General features: G+C 38.8%; 1 protein-coding gene across 1 annotated transcript in view; it reads left to right on the top strand.

The window, feature by feature from the left end:
* DDX43 (DEAD-box helicase 43) overlaps positions 1-12,101 on the top strand; it is a 33,629-nt gene that overhangs the window by 1,027 nt on the left and 20,501 nt on the right. The window lies entirely within an intron of this gene.

Consider the following 12,101-nt stretch of genomic DNA (forward strand, 5'->3'; position numbering starts at 1 on the left):
TATTAATATCCTGAATTACTGCATCCATATCATCTAGGCATCAACAGTTTTCAATAGATAATCTGTATGAGAGAAGATATTGGATCTGACTTCAGTGCATATTTTTACTTCTTCAATTGAATTAAAAAATCAGCACAATAAGGCATTCACATTGTCAAAGATGTCTTGAGGATATAAATGTGTGAAAGGTTTTTTATTTAATGTATTCCATTTCAGTCTCTTACCAATCCTTTTTCAATTGTGTGTATTCTGAATATCTTCTAGTTTAAATGGCCTTTTCAGTTTCTTTAAGGTGTCTTTTGCTGAATGAAATTTTTAATTTTAATATAGTCAAATTCATCAATCTTTATAGTAAGTGTTTGGCTTAAGAAATCCTTTTCTCTCTTTAGGTCTAAAAATATTCACTATACTTTCAACTAGGAATGCTGAAATTTTCTATCTTAACATTTAAATCCTTGTACCATCTGGGTTATTTTTTTTTAAGATTTTATTTATTTATCTTTAGAGAGAGGAGAAGGGAGGGAGAGAGAGAGGGAGAGAGACATCAGTGTGTGGTTGCCTCTCACACACCCCTACTGGGGGCCTGGCCTGAAACCCAGACATGTGCACTGACTGGGAATCAAACCCACGACCCTTTGGTTCACAGGCCAACACTAAATCCACTGAGCCACACCAGCCAGGGCTGGGTTATTTTTTTAAATTGGGCATTAGGTGGGGAAATAATTTTATCCTTTTATAAATGGATAATTTTTTGCTTGAGCCATTCTCTTGAGGACACATTCAACCAGAGGCCGTTCCATACAAACTCCTTGAAATTTTTCAGACTCCCATATGCAGCATGAGTTAGTCACAAGGCTGGTTTATACTAACTAAATATTAGATTGAGATACGAGAATGGCAAAGTCAAGACAACTTCTTTTGCTATTCCTATCTGAATGGCAAAGTTTATTTGTTTCATTTCTTTTTTTTTGAGTTTTCAATTATTATTTTTATTTGCTTTATTTTTTCCATGCCCATATATCCCCTCTATACCATCTTCCACCTCCACCTCCCCTCACTACAATCACCACACCGTTTGTCCATATCCATGAGTCCCTTCTTTTTTTTTTTTTTTTTTTGCTAAAGGACACTATGCATCAGCCCCACCCCAGATGTCAGCCTGCTCTCTATTTATGAGTTTGTCTCTATTTTTGTGTGTTCGTTCAGTGTGTTCATTAGATTCCACATACGAGTGAAATTATTTATTTGTCTTTCTCCGACTGGCTTATTTCTCTTAGCATAATGTTCTCAGGCTCATCTACAATGTCACAAAGGGTAAAATTGTCCTCTCTTTTATGGCCAAGGAGTATTCCATTGTGTAAATGTCCCATAGTTGTTTTATTTGAGTACCTATTGATGGACACTTGGGCTGCTTCTGTATCTTGGTGATTGTAAATAATGCTGCAGTGAACATAAGGATGCTTATGTTCTTTCAATTAAGTGTTTTGGGTCCCTTTCAATATATTCCCAGAGGTGGGATTGCTAGGTCAAAAGGCAGATGCATTTTTAATTTTGTGAGGTGTCTCCATACCGCTTTCCACAGTGGCTGCACCAATCTGCTTTCCCGTCAACAGTACAATAGGGTTCCTATTTCTCCACATCCTCGACAGCACTTGTTGTTTGTTGATTTATTAATGATGGCCATTATGACAGGTGTGAGATGGTATCTCATTGTGGTTTTAATTTACATTTCTCTGATGATCAGTGGCATTAAGCATCTTTTCATATGTCTATTGGCCATCTGTATGTCCTGTTTGGAGAAATGTCCATTCAGGTCCTCTGCTCATTTTTTAAATTGGATTATTTGTTTTTTTGGTGTTGAGTTTTATAAGTTTTTTATAAATTTTGGATATTGACCTCTTATCAGATGTATCAGTGAATATGTTCTCCCATTCTGTGAGTTGACTTTTATTTTGTTGATGATTTCCTTTTCTGTGCAAATAATTTTTAGTTTGATGTAGTCCCACTTGTTTATTCTTTTGTTTCCCTTGCCTGGGGACATGTATCTGAAAAAATACTGGTACAAGCAATGTCCAAGATTTTGCTGCCTATGTTTTCTTCTAGGATTTTTATGGTTTCAGGTCTAATATTTAAATCTTTGATCCATTTTCAATTCATTCTTGTGTGTGGTATAAGCAGGTTGTCTAATTTCATTTTTCTGCACATATCTGTCCAATTTTCCCAGTACCATTTATTGAGTAAACTCTCTTTAGTCCATTGTATGTGCTTGCTTCCTCTTTCAAATATTAATTGATTATAAAGATATGGGTTTATTTCTGGGCTGTCTACTGTGTTCCATTGATCTATATGTCTGCTTTTATGCTAGTAACATGCTGTTTTGATTACTATGGCCTTACACTATAGTTTGATATTAGGTAGCATGATTCCTCCAACTTTGTTCGCCTTCTCAGGATAGTTGTTATGTGGTACCTTTTGTGGTTCTACATAAATTTTTGAAATATTTGTTCTAGTGCTGTGAAATATGTCATTGGAATCTTGATAGGAATTGCACTGAATCTATAGATTGCTTTGGGTACTGTGGACATTTTAATTATGCTAATTTGTCCTACCCATGAACACAATATGTGCTTCCACATATTTGTATCTTCTTCTATTTCTTTCTTCAATGTTTTAAAATTTTCTAAGTACAGGTCTTTTACATCCTTGGTTAGGTTTATTCCTATGTATTTTATTCTTTTTTAAAAATATTTTTATTTATTTATTTTTAGAGAGGGAAAGGGAGGGAGAAAGAGAGGGAAAGAAACATCAGTGTGTGGTTACCTCTCATGTGACCCCCAGTGGGGACCTGGCCTACAACCCAGGCAAGGTGTCCTGACTGGGAATTGAACTGGCGACCCTTTGGTTCACAGCCCGTGTTCAATGCACTGAGCTACACCAGCCAGGGCATTTTATTCTTTTTGAAGCAATTGTGAATGGGATTATTTTCTGAATTTCCCTTTCTGTTAGTTCATTATTGGCATATAAAAATGTAAATGATTTCTGGATATTAATTTTGTATCCTACTACTTTGCTGAATTCATTTATCAGTTCTAGTAGTTTCTTGGTGGAATCTTTGGGGCTCTCTATGTACAGAATCATGTCATCTGCAAATAAAGACAGTTTTATTTCTTTCCAATTGGGATGCATTTTATTTCTTCTTTTTATCTTTCTTTTTAAGGTTTTTATTTTAATTTTTTATATTTTTAAAATATATTTTATTGATTATGCTATTACAGTTGTCCCATTTCCCCCCTTTATTCCCTTCTGCCCTATAACCCCCTCCCACCCACATCCCCCCCACATAACTTCATGTCATTGGGTTGTACATATGAGTTCTTTGGCTTCTACATTTCCTATACTGATCTTAACCTCCCCCTGTCAATTTTGTACCTACCATTTATGTTTCTTACTTCCTGTACCTTTTCTTCCATTCTCCCCCTCCCTCTTCCCACTGATAACCCTCCATGTGATCTCCATTTTTGTGATTCTGTTCTTGTTGTAGTTGTGTGCTTAATTTGTCTTTGTTTTTGCTTTTTTATCTGTTCAGTTGTTGATAGTTCTGAGTTTATTGTCATTTTACTGTTTGTATTTTTTTTCATCTTCTTTTTCTTAGATAAGTCTCTTTAACATTTCATATAATAAGGGCTTGGTGATGATGAACTCCTTTAACTTGACCTTATTTGAGAAGCACTTCATCTGCCCTTCCATTCTAAATGATAGCTTTTCAGATACAGCAATCTTGGATGTAGGTCCTTGCCTTTCATGACTTCAAATACTTCTTTCCATCCCTTTCTTCCCTGCAAGATTTCTTTTTGAGAAATCAGCTGCTAGTCTTATAGGCACTCCTTCGTAGGTAACTGTCTCCTTTTCTCTTGCTACTTTTAAGATTCTCTCCTTATCTTTACTCTTGGGTAATGTAATTATGATGTGTCTTGGTGTGTGATTCCTTGGGTCCAACTTTTTTGGGACTCTCTGAGCCAGGAAGTCTATTTCCTTTGCCAGATTAGGGAAGTTCTCCTTCATTATGTTTTCAAATAAGTTTTCAATCTCTTGCTTTCCCTCTTCCCCTTCTGGTACCCCTCTGATTCAGAAGTTGGTACATTTAAAGTTGTCCCAGAGGTAACTAAGCCTCTCCTCAGTTTTTTGAATTCTTGTTTCTTCATTCTGTTCTGGTCGTATGCTTATTTCTTTCTTCTGCTCCAGATCGTTGGTTTGTGACCTGATTTCCTTCCCTTTACAGTTGGTTCCCTGTATATTTTTCTTTATTTGACTTTGCATAACCTTCATTTTTCCCTCTACTTTGCAACCATACTCAACCATTTCTGTGAGCTTGCTGATTACCAGTGTATTAAATTCTGCATCTGATAGGTTGGCTATCTCTACATTGCTTAGTTCTATTTTTAAAGCTTTGGTCCATTTTTCATTTGGGCCATATTTTTTTAATCTCAACACACCTTTTACATTGTAAGGGGAAGAGCCTTATGTATTCGCCAAGGCAGGGCCACCCACATCACTGCATTGTGGCATTGTATACAGGGGAGGACTCTGAGAGGGAACAACCCTGCTTGCTCTGCTCTCTGCCAGCTTTCAGACACTTCCTCTGCTACCCATAAGCAAATTGGACCCTTCTGGTGTTGATTGCCAAGTGGGTGGGTTTGTGTACATTCTAGGACCCTGTGGATCTCTCCACCAAACTCTCCTATGAAGCTGGGAGTTTCTCCCGCCCCAACCCCCACAAATTTTTACAACCAGAGGTTTTGAGACTATATTTCCCTGCTCTGGAACCATGGGTTGTGCAGTCTGTCTCAGTCCCCAGATGTTCCTCCCATTTTATCCACGTGCAAATGGGGGGCTACCACCCGCCTCCTCATCTGCTTGGTCCCCCAGCTGCTGCCTTACCACGAGCCCTCTCCACCCTGGCTGCATGTCTCCACCCCTCCTACCACTCTGGATGAATGTTTCTTTTTTAACTCCTTGGTTGTCAGATTTCCATACAGTTAAATTTTCTGGCAGTTCTGGTTATTTTTTGTTTTTAAATTTTTTGCCATTCTTTTGGTTGTGTGGGAAGGCAAAGTATATCTATCTACTTATGCCTTCATCTTGGCCAAAAGTGATGATGGTTCCTTTATTCCTTTTCCTGAGTATTATCCTGTAACTTAGTCATTTTCTTATTGCTTTTTGCTCAGTTTGCTCTTTCCCACTATTCTTTTTTTTATAAAAAAAGAATTTCCTAGTCTTTCACTTTAGTCTTGATCTCAGTATTGACCTAGTATTTTATTCTCCTTTCTCTACCACCAACTTATCAGCTGCTTCCTCTCTGAGCCTCAACAAAGTTCTATACTGAATTAATATCTTCTACAGAAAAGGGTCAGCGGCTTGGCTCAGTTGAATGTAGCAAAGTTTACTTCTGCCTAGATGAGGAGCCAGAAGGGAATTCTTTGGTTTTGTAGAAGTAAATGGAATTTAATATATGTTTGTTGTACTACTTAAGAAGATTCAGTCTTGCTATAAAAAAACAAACAAACAAATAGCACCCAACATTCAGGAAGCACCAAATGTTCATGCCTTAAATCTTCGGTAATGCCTTTCTTGATCTGATACATCCTCTGCCCAGAGATATAAGATAAAATTCACAGTTGCTCAGAACATTAGCAAGTTACAGCAGTGGCCAGGTATACTTTCTTCTGGGTTCCTCCAATTGAACAGCACGTGTTTCCTCTTGCCTTCTCTCAGACTTCAAAGGCTGATGCAGCAGAGACAAGATATATGAACATCGCATAACACAGGATTCACAGAGTGTGGTCCTTTGATCCTCTCTGCAGTCTAACCAGGGTGTTAACCTATCCATCTCTTTTTTCACTTGCTTCTCACTGAATGTGTTTTAAATTGATTCAGTAACCTGTGTGATTTGATCTGCTCTGTGACCTCTTGGACATCCTGCCTCCTAGTGTACATGGAGCCACCACTGCATTGGAATAATCTGCCACTTGATGCGCGTGGGTCACTGGCCAGCAGTGACCATGGAATGCTGCGGATGGCTCACCGAAAACATGCGAGAAAAAATATGCACAGAGGCAAACCAGTTTCTGTGGGGAAGTAGGGACGAAATGGCCACCCCCCCTAGTAGGGAGCGCGCTGACTTACCGTCCATACCTGCTTTTGTTGGGCTCATTTTGCATAATAATTCAGGTAAAGTACAGTACTTATCAGGGGGAAGTAAGGAACTATAGAAAACAAGGAACTCTGCCAGTCTATTGAGTCGGGGTCAAAGAGCTGTAAGACTTTGAGGAACAAACTAATTTCCTCCTTGGACCCCTCTCATTCAACTGAGAGCATTCTAAACAAAGAAGGTTTCACAGTAATTTACATATTCTTTCTTAGGCCTGATCACCCGGGGAATCCGCCCTTTTCAGCACAGAGCTACACCACCCTGTCATCGTTTCAGGCTTAGGTGGAGCAGGGGAACTAAGGCAACCAAGAGATAAGGAGATTTTCTCCCAGACAATGAGAACTCAGGCTATGTCAAAGCCGAGGAGCAAGGGTCCATCACCCCTTTTTGCTGCAGCCCCCCAAGTCCTTCTTTTGGGGGGCCTCCCAAAGTGATCGTGCCTGTCTTAGGTCGTTTCCCCCCATGGGGAATCTTACCCGTCTTTGGCTAACCGACCAAGCTTTTTGGGGTTCAGTTATGAATAAAGCAGCAGAAGCAGCATTCCTGCCAGGGAGATAAGCTTTTGTCTCCTTTCTGGCTTACGGTTCCAAGGGTGTTCCCTTAGCCTTAGCCTAGGTGGGGGTTTCAGCTTCTGATACCAGTCAGGGCGGTTCCCAATAGCCACTGTGACAGCTAGTGATGTGAAAAGGATGCAATTAAACAGCACCCCAACTCAACGATAAGAATCATCTTCCCAAATCAAAGAAATACTGTTCAAGGAGCACTCCAACCCAGGAGGACTACTAAAAACTGATTCATGCCATAGAAAAAATATTGGGAAATAATATTCAGCATGCAAATTGCTATGTGTGTTTGCTATATTAATAATAAATTCTGCCATGTAGAGAACAAGAGAAATTATAGACAGCACTTATAAGACATGTTAGAAATAGTGTTTGTATATCCTAAAAATAGTAAGAGAAAAAAGCAAAAAGAATTACTATATTAAAGCACATGTCTTATTACCTCCAGATTGGCAGTTATGTTATTGCTAAATGTGGCACCTATTCTGACTCCATGTGTTTTCTGGCTAAGAAATACAGCTAAAAGCCATAGCTGCTCAACAGGTTATGGGCAAAGTGCAGGCAATAACTTGGAAGGAGGACTTGCCCCTGTTCTCCACCAATAGGGTAAATGTGTATCTGCTTCAGTCAGACTGCTCAGCTTCCATGCTCATCTCAACGCTGGCCTTGTAATCATACCTTCTGATGCAAAGGCTGATGAGGCAGGGAGATAGGATGTTGGCTCAATGAGTAACAAAACACTTGGTAGTATGATCCTTCCACCCCACCTGCACTTATCGTAAGTATATTAATCTCCCCACCACACACACACACCTATTTCTCACTGTAGGTTTTAAGTTGATTCAATCAAGTATTTGATTTGAGAATTTTTATTTGATCTATGGCCTGTTCAGGGATCTCATGATGGCCTGCCTAGTGATGTTCTCAAGGCTACCAATGAATAAAATTAATTTCCTATCACTACATGGAAGTGCATATGAAACTGAATGAGGCTCTGACTGAGGAGCTCCATAGGTTAGTGTGTCGTCTAGATATGCCACGGTAGTGGGTTTGATTTCCAGTCAGGGCACATACAAGAATCAACCAATGAATGCATTGGTAAGTGGAACAACAAATTGATTTCTCTCCCTCTCTTTCCCTCTCTCTGTCTTTCTCTCTAGCCCTCCTCCCTTTGTCTCTCTAAAAAAAGAACCAATAAATAAAAAATTTAAAAAAAAAGAAACTGAGTGAAAGGAAGAAGAATGCCATGAATGAAAGCTAGCACCAGTTTTCATTGCTAGCAGTGTTCACCAGGCTAGACTGCAATCTGGGCCTCAAAATATACATTAACAGCTACAGAAGACAGATGGATTTGTAAACTCTGGGGTCAGGTTCTGCCTGCAGAGACCCTGGATGAAGACATCATCACCCTGTCTGACCAGGAGGCAAAATCTTCAACTGAGGGAGGGCTTGGGGGATCAGAAGGAAGAATAATACATTAAACTCAAAGTCATTGGACAAGATAGCAGTGAGATTCACTTCAAAGTAAAAATTATGACATCTCAAAATGAAAAGAATCATACTATAAAAGACAGGGAGTTCCAATGAATTCACTCAGGTTTCTCTTTGAAGATCAAAGAATTGCTGATGATCTCACACTCCAAACAAACTGGGAATGTAGAAAGAAGATGTGATTGAAGTTTATCAGGAATACCCAGGGGTCATTCGATGGTTTAGATATTGTTTTTATTTTTTTCTTTTCCCTCAGTCATTTTTTATTTTTAAAAATAGTTCTTTTGTAATGGGATTTTCAAAATAGAATTGAAACTAGCACCCCATCTCTTTAAAACATGTGGTAATTTGAATTCTAGTGCCCATTATTCATTGTTTTCATTGTGCTGATTTCTGGTGATCAGACCTCAGCCCCCTTTTAAAACATTACATGTGTGCACAGGGAGGCCACCTTTTTCAGGATTGCATTTTTGGGGTTGTGATAGATAAGCTCAACCAATGCATGTGTTCATGATGACTCTTTTTTTTTTTTAATATTTTATTTATTTATTTTTTAGAGAGGGAAGGGAGGGAGGGGGGAGAGAGAGAGAGAGAGAGAGAGGGAGAGAGGGAGAGAAACATCAATGTGTGGTTGCTGGAGGTTATGGGCCACAACCCAGGAATGTACCCTGGCTGGGAATTGAACCTGGGACACTTTGGTTCCCAGCCCGCGCTCAATCCACTGAGCTATGCCAGCCAGGGTCATGATGACTCTTTAATAGGCTCTGAAGTTCTAGCATGTGATTGCTTAGCTCCTGGACTATAACTTTCAGTGGGAGATAGAAGTTTTTCAGAGAATTGAACTGTGGGAAAATGACACTTTCTTAACTTGAAGCTACTTATAAATCTAAGGGTCTGTACCAAAAGAGGAATATCAGGTTGGAGTAGTCAAGATGACAGATAAGTGAGAGAAAGGACTAACTTCCAAGATGGCTTCACTGAAGAGAAAGCATTTTAAGAGCAAAGAAAAATCTTTTTTTTTTTACTTTTTTAAAATTTTATTTTAAGCTCTTTTTAAAAGATTTTATTTATTTATTTTTAGAGAGGGGAGGAAGGGGGGGAGGGAGGGAGAGAGAGAGAGAGAGAGATATCAATGTGCGGTTGCTGGGGGCCGTGGCCTGCAACCCAGGCATGTGCCCTGACCGGGAATTGAACCTGCGATGCCTTGGTTTGCAGCCCACGCTCAATCCACTGAGCTACGCCAGCCAGGACTCAAAGAAAAATCTTGTCAGAATATCCCAGAAAGGTTCTAATTTTCATGAGCAGTTAACAAAGTTATTCATGAAGAGGTACGTACAACAGAACACTACACTTTTAAAATTACATTTGTACTTTTTGGTCTGGGATATGGGTTTTAAATGGACATTGCCTGTACCAGCTTCATTAAAATAAAGAAAATATTTGTAAGGGGATTTACAAAACCCCTTAACAAATTTAAAAGAGTAGAAATCATGCAATGTCTGTGGTTAAAATTTCTGCCAGAGACCTTAACCTGGACAGAAACTGGGAGGATGTGTGGGAGGAGCTATCACACACACTCCATGTTATCAAGAGAGCTCTATGCGAAGAAATCTATGCTTACAACATAGCTCTAAGGTTGAAACAGTCCCTCCCCTTAACTTTCTCTTCCATTCTATATAGTACTTCATCTTTCTCCAGTTCAGTTCATTCATGTGGCTCATCATGTCTGCATTGGATTGAAATCCTTTCTTTTTCCTAAACAAATTCTTTTTATTTTTTATTTTATTTTTTAAAGATTTTATTTATTTATTTTTAGACAGAGGGGAAGGGAGAGGGAAAGACAGGGAGAAAAACATCAATGTGTGTTTGCCTCTCACACACCCTGAAGTGGGTACCTGGCCCATAGCCCAGGCATGTGCCCTGACTGGGAATCGAACCAGCAACACTTTGGTTTGCAGGCTGGCACTCAATCCACTGAGCCACACAAGCCAGGGCCTGAGTAAGTTTTTTTGGTGGCAAATGCCTAGTTGACTTTGTTTTTATGGTCAACAGTGTTCTCAGACCACAGTGGAATTGAACTAACAATCACCAGAATGATAGCTGTAAAATCCCAAACTACTTGGAGATGAATCACATTTCTAAATAATACATGGGTCAAAGAATAAATCTCAAGACAAATTATAAAATAGTTTGAGCTAAATGAAAATAATAACACAAAATTTGTGGGATGCAGTAAAAACGTTGCTTAGAGGAAAATGTATAGCATTGAACGAATATATTAGAAAAGAAGTAAGATCTAAAATCAATCATCAAATTTTCTACTTTAGGAAACTAGAAAAAGAAGAGCAAACTTAATCAAAGTAAGCAGGAAAAAAGAAATTAAAAATTAGAAAAGAAATCAATGAAATTGAAAACAAGAAATCAATAGAAAAAAAATCAATGAAACCAAAGCTGGTTCCTTGGGGGAAAAAAAGTAAAACCAATAAACCTCTAGCCAGGCTAACTAAGAAAAAGGAGGGAAGGCACAAATTACTAATACCAGAGATGAAAGAGGGAATATCAATACAGATCCCATGGACTTTAAAAAGATAATAAAGAAATACTATGCCCAGAAGTTTGATAATTTAGGGGAAATGGACCAATTCCTTGAAAGATGTAATCTGCCAAAACACAAAAAGAAACAGACAAACTGAATATGCCTATATCTATTAAAGAAATTGAGTGAATAATTAATAACTGGAAAATGAAAGTACCTGGTCCCGATGTATTTACTGGTGAATTCTGACAAACGTTTAGAAATTATACCAATTTTCTACAATATCTCCCAGGAAACAGAAGCAGAGGGAAAACTTTCTAACTCATTTATGAGGACAGCATTGCCCTAATACTAAATCAGATGAAGTCATTGCAAGAAAATCACAAACTATTTCTCATGAACGTAGATGTAAAAATCCTCAATAAAATATTTGCAAATCTATTCCAACTAAATTCCTTTGTAAAGATGATCAATACTATCCATTTCAGATTAAAGATTAGAGAATAGAGATTAAATGTATAATACACTTATCTTTTTATCTATTTCCTGGGTTCTCCAATGGCCGTGTAATCCTATTTGTCCAGAGATGATCACATTGAGAGTTGTAGCTAATTTCACGTGAGTTGATCCATCAACCCAGGATGGACCAGGTCTAGTACTTTTTTTCCCTTTAATCCTGGGCACAGGTCACAGTTCCTGGCATCATAATAAATGTCTACAACGTTTGATGGATGATTGACATGAGATTTGTTCAGACAATTTGAGGACCCTAATCAAAGCAGGGGCACCCCCAGCTGGCTTGCCTGCCTGGAATACTATATCCAGCCGCACAGCCAGGCTGCAATTATGGGAATCCCTCTGGCGTTTATTCAGTTTATTTCATTAGCCCTAAAACTACACCAAATGTTGAGGTCAAGTCTTGAAGCCATAGCTCTCATAGCTCTCCCTATATTTTTAAACTGTGGGCTATTAAATCGGTCAATTACGACCAACAGTTTGACAACTATAGGCTTAAATACATCAAAGCGCTGCTCACATAGCAATGATAAATGCTGTTTTGTAAACTTTATGTTTCAAATGTTTTACGTGTGTATTGGGTCACGTTGTAAAATTGATGAGTGTTTGAGAGTCATGGTCACAAACGCTTCCGGAGTTTAGTAGGGAAAAGCGTGGAGAGCTTCAGCGCAGCCCCACGCCTAAAAAGAAACAGACGTAGGCGCATTGATTCGCACAGACGTGGAGCTCACATGATTACGAGAGTGGATTGGTCCAATCCTGAAGGTCTGCCCACAACTTCCTGTCC

The sequence above is a fragment of the Phyllostomus discolor genome, chromosome 4 (genome assembly GCF_004126475.2).
Source record: "Phyllostomus discolor isolate MPI-MPIP mPhyDis1 chromosome 4, mPhyDis1.pri.v3, whole genome shotgun sequence".
In the NCBI taxonomy this organism is placed as follows: Eukaryota; Metazoa; Chordata; class Mammalia; order Chiroptera; family Phyllostomidae; genus Phyllostomus; species Phyllostomus discolor.